Here is a 10,264-nt window from a genome sequence, read left to right on the forward strand (position 1 = left end):
TTACAAGCGTGAGCCACCGCGCCCGGCCTGTTTTTTTTTTTTAACAGGGTCTTGCTCTGTCACCCAGGCTGGAGTGCAGTGGCACAGTCATGGCTCACTGCAACCTCCACCTTCTGGGCTCAAGTAAACCTCCCACCTCAGCCTTCAGAGTAACTGGAACTACAGATGTGTGCCACCATCCTGGCTATTTTATTATTTTAGGTAGAGTTTCGCTCTTGTTGCCCAGGCTGGAGTGCAATAGCAGGATCTTGGCTCACCACAACCTCCGCTTCAGGGTTCAAGCGATTCTCCTGCCTCAGCCTCCCGAGTAGCTGGGATTACAGGCATGCACCACCACGCCCGGCTAATTTTTTCGTATTTTTAGTAGAGACGACGGGGTTTCTCCATGTTGGTCAGGCTGGTCTCAAACTCCCGAACTCAGGTAATCTGCCCACCTCAGCCTCCCAAAGTGCTGGGATTACAGGCATGAGCCACTGCACCCGGCTAATTTTTGTATTTTTTGTAGAGACAGGAGTTTGCCATGTTGCCCAGGCTAGTCCCGAAAATGCTGGTATTACAGGTGTGAGTGACTGAGCCCAGCCTGGGAACCTTTCAACTGGACAAACAGAGCAAGCAGCTCCCCAGTCCCAGGACCACAATCTAGTTTCCAAAGGAGAATATCAGAAAAATTACTCTGCTCAGAGACCAGGCCTGTAGGCTAGAGTTAGTCCCTTGTCATCTATACTTCTCCTTTACCCAGGAATAACAGTCTCTTGGTAACAGGCAATGTGTTAGTGATAAATCATGGGTCATACGTTCTGTTTTAGTCTGATTCTCTATAACTCTACCCCTAGTAGAGAGTTCTACTCCTGGGAGAGATCATAATCTCCCAGGACCCCAAACTGACCTGATTATCTACAGTTCCTCTAGGCTTTCCAATACACATGGACCTCACAAGCTCAGAAATCCATAAAGGAATACAATTTCCCCAACTATCTCTTCTACACTTTGAAGTTTTGTTCAATGGGGTTCTGGTGCTACGCTACACTCAAGTACACATCCCACATATTGTTGGCTCCCTCTGATCATTAGGCGCTCAGGTCAATGACACATTCTCAGAGAGGCCTTCACTGACTTCTCAAAGCTAATGTGACAATGCTGTCCCTCAAGGACTCTCTCCAGCCAACCCACAACTCTCTACTGCATTATGCTTATTATATGGGTTAGGAATGTGTTTAGCTGCAAGTAACAACTGCTTAAATTAATAGAAGTTTATGTTTCTCCTACAGCAAGTCTAGAAGAGGGTGGCTACTTGGCATGCTGTTAGCTATGCAATGAGGGCATCAGGAACTCTGACTTTTTCTGCTTTGCCTATTTAGCATGTTGTCTTCGTGCTTGTCATGGTCCATCTTAGGAATGAGATATCTCATTCACATTCAAGGCATGAAGAGGAGAAGAGGAAGGTGTGGCTTTTACTGACATATTTGTCTATTTTTGCCAAAAATCTTGACCATCAAAAAACCAGAACTAGGTCACCCGGGTTCTTCTAGCTTTAAAGGAAGCAGGTAAATCAAGACACAAACTGTCATCACTGGCTGAGAACAAACATGATCTATCACCTAAGACTGGACAAATGTAGTCTCTTAGCAATTAAAGTTCTTTTAGTGACAACAAGAACAAACAGGAATGGCTACTGAGTAGGAAAACAGCAGTGCTGGCCACACTTCTATTTTTTCATAGTACTTACTACTATCTGGAGTTAACTTATGCTAAATAAATAGTTTACTGCTTATCTGTGACTCATTGCTTATCTGGACAGATGAGTCACCTGATTCCGTGTAACCATAAAGAAGCTAGGAAACACAGAAAAGCACATGGATATTGGTAGAAAATGTCTCTGCCTCATTCCCAGTGGGCTGGTAAAATATCATATGAGGCACTGTCCTCATTTCAGAATTTGGACCCTTACAAAAGTTTCTTGGAACAAACTCAAAGTTTGCAATTTATTCAAAGTAAACTACTTCATCTTATGAGACAATATTTACCATAAAAAAGAAAAAAGGACTGAGAACACAATCTCTTCTTTCAGGAGTAATAATAGCAAACATTTATGTAGCACTTACTATGCTCTGTTCCAAGAACTTGCCAAATCTTAGTACCTTTAATCTGTTCAACTACTCAATAAAGGAGACACTGCTATATTGCTCACTCCATTTTATAAGGAAAAAAAAAAAACGGAGGATTGAAAAGGTGTTAGGAGATAATTTCTCCAAGGGTCTGTGGTATTTGTGTGCATTTTTTACAAGCAGAGGCATCAATTGTCTTTGTTTTGTTTCAGATTATCTTTTTCGAGACACGGTCTTGCTCTGTTGCCCAGCCTAGAGTACAGTGGCAGGATCTCACCTCACCACAGCCTAGGTCAAGGCTCAAGCAATCTCCCCGCCTCAGTCTCCTGAGTAGCTGGGACCACAGACATGCAACACCATGCCTGGCTATTTTTATTTTATTTATTTATTTATGAGACAGAGTCTTGCTCTGTTGCCCATGCTGGAATGCAATGGCACAATCTTGGCTCAACCGCAACCTCCACCCCCAAGCAATTCTCCTGCCTCAGCCTCCCAAGTAGCTAGGATTACAGGCATGTGTTACCATGCCGGGCTAATTTTTGTATTTTTAGTAGAGACGGGGTTTCACCATGTTGGCCAGGCTGGTCTCAAACTCCTGACTTCCAAGTGATCCAACTGCCTTGGGCTCCCAAAGTGCTGGGATTACAGGCATGACCCACCGCGGCTGGTCCGCCTGGCTATTTATTTTTTTATTTGTTATTTTTTTATTTTTATTTTTTTTTTTGAGACAGAGTCTCGCTCTGTCACCCAGGCTGGAGTGCAGTGGTGCAATCTCGGCTCACTGCAAGCTCCGCCTCCCGGGTTCACGCCATTCTCCCGCCTCAGCCTCTCCGAGCAGCTGGGACTACAGGCGCCCGCCACCACGCCCGGCTAATTTTTTTTGTATTTTTGTGGTCGACCTCCTGACCTCGTGATCCGCCCGCCTCGGCCTCCCAAAGTCCACCGCGCCCAGCTGGCTATTTTTTTTTTTAATTTTTGTGGAGACGAGATCTCACTATGTTGCTCAGGCTGGTCTCAAACTCATGAGCTCATGCAATCCTCCCACATCAGCCTACCAAAGTGCTGCGATTATAGGCATGAGCCACTGCACCCGGCTATTTCAAATTATCTTTAAAGAGTTTATATGGTGAACAGCCTTGGAAAATTAGGGATAGTCTCCTAGCACTAAGGGCAGCATGTTTACTATGCAGTATAATCAAGATAAAACTCTCCCTTCACAGGTTTTGTTTTGAAACCGAGTCACGTTCTGTCACCCAGGCTGGAGTGCAGTGGTACAATCTCGATCTCTGCTCACTGCAACCTCCACCTCCAGAGTTCAAGTGATTCTCCTCCCTCAGCCTCCCGAGTAGCTGGGATTACAGGTGTCCACCACAATACCCGGCTAATTTTTGTATTTTTAGTAGAGACAGGGTTTCATCATGTTGGCTAAGCTGGTCTCAAACTCCTGACCTCAAGTGTTCCACCCACCTTAGCCTCCCAAAGTGCCGGGATTAGAGGCATAAGCCACCATGCCCAGCCCCTCCCTTCACAGGTTCTAATGATTAGGGGGAAAAAAAAGATAAAATCTCCCTGTGAAGAGCAGACATGCTTACTGACAATTATAAAAGATTAGGAAGGCCAGGCACAGTGGCTCACATCTGTAATCTCAGCACTTTGGGAGCCTGAGGCGGGTGGATCATCTGAGGTCAGGAGTTCAAGACTAGCCTGGCCAATATGGGTGAAACCCCATCTCTACTAAAAATACAAAAATTAGCTGGTCGTGGTGGCACATGCCTGTGATCCCAGCTATTCGAGTGGCTGAGGCAGAACTGCTTGAACCTGGGAGGCAAAGGTTGCAGTGAGACAAGATTGTACCACTGCACTCCAGCCTGGGCAACGGAGTGAGACTCTGTCTCATAAAAACTCAGGATTCCCTTCCTGTTAATACAACCCACTGTTTTTGCATGTGTCACTTGGCTCTCTTCCTCTCTTCACATAACCCTTTGGAAAATTGGGGCTTAGGAAACCAGTGTAAGAAAATGTTGATATTCTGGCTACAGCTATCGTGATGAGTGATAAAGTCATTCCTCTTTAACCCAGGGGTCCGTGAAACTGTGGCAGGTTAGTTAGCTTGAGAGTAGGGTAAAATCTCAGACTTCACAGGTGTTGTTGCTGTTGTTTAAAGAAGGGGTCTCACTTTGTTGCCCAGGCTAGTCTCAGATTTCCTGGGCTCAAACGATCCTTTAGCCTCTGCCTCCCAAAGTGCTAGAATTACAGGCGTAAGCAGCAGTGCTCGGTCAGCCTTCATAGTTCTTGAAAAAGGTAATTTGCCTAAGGTCCGACAGCTAGTAGATAGCATATCCAAGATTCAAACCCAAGCTGTCTGACTCAGAAACCTTTTTAAACTCTCTGCTATACCACAGTGGTTCTCAAAGTGTTGTTCCAGAAATAACAGCATCAATATCAGCCGCAAACATGTTACACATGCAAATTCTTGGGCATTACCCTAGACCTGCTGGATCAGAAACTCGGGGGATGGGTAAGAGGAGCACATCTGTGTTTTCACAAGCCTTTCAGGAGCACCTTATAAGTCTGAGAACTACTGCCAGACTGCACATATTCACTGTATCTATAAGACCGAAGGAAATGGTATGAGTATGTCCTGACTTACACAGGGATATGCTCTTAAAAATTTATGAACTGAGCTTTCACAAGTTGAATAATAGTTTTTAAGCACTAAGGCAGCTAGTCTGTAAGGCCCTGTATTCAATTTTTAGGAAGGTAAGGATTCTTATCTAGTGCAAAGAAATACCATGTGTCTGTTAAATAGGTTTGCATAATTTTTTCCTTTGGAGGCATAAATGTTCAAAATCCTAAATGAAAATACTTGTTTTTATTCCCATAATGATCAGAAAGAATTACTTACCCAAGGAGAAACACTATTTATATTTTAGAGTCAAGCTGTAATTCTTGAAAAACAGGAAACCACACATCAACATAGCCAACACAGTGTACCATAGTAGAAAGGGCACCAGGCTTTGAGTCACAGAGTCAAGTCACTTAACTTCTTCAACTCAATTTCCTGATTTTAAAATGGAAAATGAATTCCAATTTCAGCGTCACAATTAGGCTTAAATGATTATGCCATGTGAAAGCTGTTGGTAAACAGTGAAGTGCCAATATAAGTTCCATCTGCACAGGCCCTTTCTCTTTCTTGATCATGTTACCATCACAATTTCTCCAATGCTTAGGATACCGTCTGGCTCACAGAAGCTACTCAATACTTACGCGGTATTAGGAATGAATATGAGATACTGTATTAATGATGTAAGTGATTCCTTCAGGCAGTATTTGTCACAATAATCTCAGTCTTTTAATAGGAAAAAGTCACTCTAGCAAGAAATCCTTAGTCATGTTTAAAATGGGCCAGATAATTTAAGAAAAGCAGCTGATTTTCTTCCCTTTGGGAATACTACTGAAGTTCTGTCCTAAGGCATACAACAGAAACTCCTATTAGCAACCCTGATGACCTTGGGGTCTCATGGTGTCAAGTCTATAACAATCTGTTGTTCAGATATAAACAATCATGAATAATGGATGTGTACCTACAAAAAGCCACATATTTCCGATTTATTTCCATGCTGTGGTAGAATTTTAATAAATGGATTACAGAGTTTGTGTAATCTATTTTAAAATCTAAGATCCAAATCAACACTATTAAATAGGCTTCTACTGTGTCTTAAAAAGAGACTACTAGAAAGCAACTGCCAATTAAACATCACTTGAGAAGAGAAACCATTGTTGAATTTATTACTTGAGGAAAATATCACTTATGAAACTGTATATTTATGGTAAATACAGTTCCTTTTTAACGTTTCCTTTTTTTTTTTTTTTGAGACAGAGTCTTGCTCTGTGGCCCAGGCTGGAGTGCAGCAGTGCAATCTCGGCTCACTGCAACCTCCGCCTCCCGGGTTCAAGCGACTTTCCTGCCTTAGCCTCCGGAGGAGGTGGAATTACAGGAGCACACCATCATGCCCAGCTACTTTTTGTATTTTCAGTAGAGACCGGGTTTCGCCATGTTGGTCAGGCTGGTCCCGAACCCCTGACCTCAAGTGATCCGCCCACCTCAGCCTCCCAAAGTGCTGGGATTACAGGTGTGAGCCACCACACCTGGCCCCAATGAGGTTCCTTAATTTGCACTCTCTCCAACATACTTTCTCAGTCTCCCAAAAAATTAGTTAATGGTCTAGAGCCTTGAAATAAAGGAACTTTGGGCCCACAAATTACAGAGTTGAACATAGAACTCCTTCCATCAGCTTTTCAAAAAATATTGAAAACAAGTTTACCCTTTCTTTTTTTTTTTTTTGAGACGGAGTCTCGCTCTGTCACCCAGGCTGGAGTGCAGTGGCGCAATCTCGGCTCACTGCAAGCTCTGCCTCCTGGGTTCACGCCATTCTCCTGCCTCAGCCTCTCCGAGTAGCTGGGACCACAGGCGCCCGCCACCACGCCCGGCTAATTTTTTGTATTTTTAGTAGACACGGGGTTTCACCGTGGTCTCGATCTCCTGACCTCGTGATCCGCCCGCCTCGGCCTCCCAAAGTGCTGGGATTACAAGCGTGAGCCACCGCGCCCGGCCTTAACAAGTTTACCCTTTCTAAGCTCAATTTTTTCACCCCTCTTTTCAACTTTCAAGGCAATATGAAACTTCAACTAAACAATCACCTGGCTAAAGTGACTTGTAGGCCAGGCATGGTGGCTTCCACCTGTAATCTCAGCACTTGGGGAGGCAAAAGTGGGAGGATTGCTTGAGCCAGGAGTTCAAGACCCACCTGGGTAACATAGGGAGGACCCCACCCACCCCAACCCATCTCTACCAAAAGATTTTTTAAATTAGCCAGGCATGGTGGCATATGCTTGTAATCCCAGCTATTTGGGAGGCTGAGGAGGGAGGATCCCATGAGCCCAGGAGTTGGAGGTTGCAGTGAGCTATGATTGTGCCACTGCACTCCAGCCTAAGTGACAGAGTGAGAACCTGTCTCAAAAATAAATGAAGTGACTTGTAGAGGTGCCTGATAAATATATATGTATTTTAATTGAATAGTCTTTTCTAACTTTAATCCAAAACCTAATTAAGCAAGTATCTCAGTCAATTAAAAAAGTAACTTTCACCTCAACCAGCTCTGCGAAATTCAGTTAAACCGGAGAGGAAACAGAAGAGACAGCTAGTTTTGATATAGTCTTATTACCCTATAGTAGATTAGTGATTCTGGTGGCAAAAAATGCATGCCTGTTATGCATGTAGGAGAAAGCAATGTTCAAAATGGCCTGGACTTTTGTCATAAATTTTCAATCTCTAAATGATCTTTGTATTCTAATTTAACACACTGTGATTCTTCAAAATTATAGTTTTGCAAAGTTGAAGAGTTAAGCAAATGCCAAAGACACAAATTCAATTGTTAGTGAATGAATAAGGCAGATTAATATTTAACAGTTTTCTTGCAGGTGAAAAGCGAAGAATTCACAGCAACATACCTGCAAGTCCCACATCTCCAGCCTCAACATCCTTGTAAGTTATATTTGAAAAAAGAAAAGTCTCCAATATCTAAACTCATTTTCCCCAAAATTCCCACTCTTCAATCTCTATTTGTCTCAAAGTGACCAAATCTATCCCAAATTATTTCCTCGGTTCTTTCTCTCCATAAAAATGGCTTAATTCAAATGAGTTTCTCTAGTTTTACGTACTACTTAATGTATTTTCTTGCTTTCTCTCCTCTCCCCTTGAATCATTTTCCTTTAGTTCTCACCACTGCTTTTCTGCATATTTATCTTCAAATATTCAAGTACAGTACTTTCCAACATCCACAAGAGACAACACCTTGATATTAAAGCAGGCAAACCATCCAGAATTTTCCAATCTCCTGTGAATCTACTTCCAGAATATCCACTCAAGGAATCCTTCCCACTAAAGATGAAAGGCGAGCTAAGGAAATACATTAGACAGAGGAAGTAAACACTGAAACAGAGCCATGCCTAGGTATTCTTTGGCCCCAAAGAAAAAAAACTAGACTCGGGTCCAAAGGTCTTTTTCGTGACTTTTATCCCCACCCAGAGGCTGACACCACGCAGGTCTGAGAGATGTATCCCACGGCCACCTACCTTCTACACACACCGCATGACCTTGCTCTGAAATAATCTTGCACAAGCAAAATTTTCCACGCCTCTCAGACTCCTACCTAATGTTTCTGTGCTTCAGTTTCTGAGCTCTTCTCACTTTGCAACTGTCCCAGGGAACACTGGGTCTTCGCCTTAATTTACAGGTTTGCATTGAAGGTTTTAAATCAGTCTGATTTCCCCGTGGTAAGTCACACCCCACAACGTGCACCAAGGCGGGGGGGGGGGGGGGGAAAATTATCTTCAGCTCCACCCTTAAATAAAACAAATCACTTGGCTGCAAGGCCTTTCCCCCAACCGAGACTGGTTCAAGGGAGATTGGGACACATCTCCACCTCCAAAGCCAAGTGCCTTCCCGAGATGACCTGCATAACAATATGCGGGTGCTGGTGGTGGAGAAGCTCCGGGAAGAGAAAACTAGCAGGACGGTATCGAACCGCCCGCAGGCCCATCGCAGCTCCATTAATGTAACTACCATTACACTAAGGTAACGTGTGATTCACACACTCCACCTTCTCTCCCCTCTCATTCCCTGGCTCCGGCGCTGGCACGGTCAGAGGGTGGGGTTGCGACGGCCACAGAGGATAGGACACCCGAGGGGAAAAAAGCATTATCAAGAGAAATTAACCAGTCCAACACTGAAGACGCCTGTCCCTCTGTCCCAGAAGTTAAGTCTCAGAAGGTGGCTCCAACTCCTCCCCGGAGGCTACGGACCACCGACACACGCCTCCCTCCTGCTCTCAGTGAGACGCGACGGCAAGCCCTCATCTCTCTCCACCACAGGCACAGGGAAAGGTCCCTGAGTGCAGAAGAGAAGAACCCCACTTTTCCCCGCCCCCTCCCCCCGAGAAACTTCTGGGACTCATTACGCAACTCAAGTAGCAGGTCCCAACAACGGGACAGCTCTCCGCAAAACGCGGGGTGCACAGGCAAACGTCTGACTTGGGGGCTGGGGCTGAGGGAGGAGCATGGGTCTCTTCCCATGTCCCCGTCCCCTGTTTTTCTACGCGCTACCTGCCGCGGGATCGCAAGTAGGGCGGTGAGAGCTCTGAGCCCTAGCCCGTTCTCCCCGAAGGCTCCCACCGGAAAAGTGGGAACGCCAGCGACTTGAGTCAGCGTGCTGGGAAGCCGGCAGAGAGGCGGGGAGAGAGCCTCGGCTTCCGAGAAGTCCGAGGCGGCGGGGTCGGGGGCCAGGCGGATCGACCCCCAGCCCTGGGTGGCGCAAGGCTGCGCTCACCTTCCAGACCCTTCCGTCCTCTAGTCCCGGGTCGGGCGCCCTCGTCACCTCCGCCCTCCCCTGACCTGTTGCGGTGGGAAGGGGCGCAAGTGCGGACGACGCAGGGGAGCGCGTCCTCCCGGGGCTCGGCTGCGGAACCGCGGAGGCAAAGGTGCAGCTGCGGCCGCAACGCGCGCAGGCGGCCGCCGAGTGCGCAGGGGCCGCGCGCGCCCGTCGCTCGCTAGCTGGCTGGCAAGCTCAGCGCGCCGGCCGCCCGGGACGCCCCGAGGCCACGCCCTCCGCGCGAGGCCACGCCCCCACCCCACCTCCCGAGCCGCGGTACCGGGTTCCGCCCCGGCCCGCGCCCTCTAGCTGGCGCCACCCAAGCGGCAAGGGACGTCGCCGCCCTCCCGGGATTGGTGGGAGGATCGTGGGGGAGCGGCAGCTCAGGACGGAATACGGCAATGACCGCCCCGGTCGCGAGGGTGACCCTGCCCCGGGCTGCTGTGGGGGCGCAAGAACCCTTTCACTTTACGGCGAGATTAAGCTCAGGGTCAAGTTCTGAGCAAAAAGTGTCAAGGAGCCTTTTTGTAACCTCCTATACTATTGAAACAGATTCTGTGCCCTTTAAAGGAGATAATAACTAACATCTGGGGAGCGCTTTACAATTTAGAAAAGGCCTTTCACACACAGGCCTGTTTCATCTTCACAACAATCTTATAAAACAGATATATTGTTCCCATTTCCCAAATAATGAAACCGAAGCGCTGAAAAGTAAGTATTGTGCTCAATG

The 10,264-nt window shown here is 46.4% G+C and overlaps 1 protein-coding gene across 4 annotated transcripts in view; it reads right to left on the reverse strand.

Moving 5' to 3' along the window:
• AFF1 (ALF transcription elongation factor 1) overlaps window positions 1-9,722 on the reverse strand; it is a 208,258-nt gene extending 198,536 nt beyond the window's left edge. For 3 of the 4 annotated variants that reach the window (XM_032144895.2, XM_058433055.1, XM_032144976.2), the window contains exon 1: window positions 9,493-9,681. The gene's annotated coding sequence lies outside the window, so the exon portion shown is untranslated. Of the gene's footprint in view, window positions 1-9,492 lie in introns of all 4 variants that reach the window. The other variant, XM_032144734.2, reaches the window with a different exon arrangement.
• Window positions 9,723-10,264: the final 542 nt, after the last annotated feature.

This window comes from Hylobates moloch, unplaced genomic scaffold, assembly GCF_009828535.3.
Source record: "Hylobates moloch isolate HMO894 unplaced genomic scaffold, HMol_V3 SCAFFOLD_2, whole genome shotgun sequence".
Taxonomy (NCBI): Eukaryota; Metazoa; Chordata; class Mammalia; order Primates; family Hylobatidae; genus Hylobates; species Hylobates moloch.